The 670-nt window shown below is 50.3% G+C and overlaps 1 protein-coding gene across 1 annotated transcript in view; it reads right to left on the bottom strand.

Annotated features, from left to right (window-relative positions):
• The window catches only part of LOC109290317 (oxysterol-binding protein 2-like), a 279965-nt gene that overhangs the window by 135647 nt on the left and 143648 nt on the right, over positions 1 to 670 (bottom strand). The window lies entirely within an intron of this gene.

The following is a 670-nucleotide window of genomic DNA, read 5'->3' as shown; positions in this document are numbered from 1 at the left end:
ACTCAGGCTAGAAGCTGGGGGGCACTAGAGCAGCCCTCTCCTTTTTCTCAGTGTGTGGCCAGGCCCCTCAAGACGCTTTGATTAGGGAGTGGTCTGTCCCCTCTGCTTCTGACCAGGAGGGAGCCAGCAGGGAGTTGATAACAGAGCATTTAGTTACACAGCAGGGAGTTACACAGGGAGTTGTTAGGTATCATAGATTCAAAGGTTGTAAGGGGCTGGAAGGGACCTCGCAAGATCATCAGGTCCAGCCCCCCTGCACTAGGCAGGAAAGACGACTGGGGTCAGGTGACCCCCACCAAGATGACCATCCAATCTCCTTTAAAGATTTCCACGGTAGGTGATTACACCACCTCTAGAGGGAATTTATTCCGCAGTCTGGACACTAACTGAAGAAGTTTTTCCTAGTGTTAAGCCTGAAACAGTCTTTTAGGAGTTTGTGGCCATTATTCCTGGTTTTCCCCAAGGATGCCCTGGTAAACAGTTGTTTGCCGAGCCCTTGATATATTCCCCTGATGGCGCAGTAAGCTGCTACCAAGTCCCCTCTCAGCCTCCTCTTTTTTAGACTGAAGAGACCCTCAGCCTTTCCTTGTATGGCCTGCCTTGCAAGTCTCTGATCATATGGGTGGCTCTTCATTGGACTCTATCAAGCTTTTCCACGTCCTTGTTGGAA

The sequence above is a fragment of the Gavialis gangeticus genome, unplaced genomic scaffold (assembly GCF_001723915.1).
Source record: "Gavialis gangeticus isolate Ggan-Ray unplaced genomic scaffold, GavGan_comp1, whole genome shotgun sequence".
In the NCBI taxonomy this organism is placed as follows: domain Eukaryota; kingdom Metazoa; phylum Chordata; order Crocodylia; family Gavialidae; genus Gavialis; species Gavialis gangeticus.
Note: the sequence above shows the minus strand (reverse complement) of the source record. Positions and strands in the feature narration are given on the sequence as shown.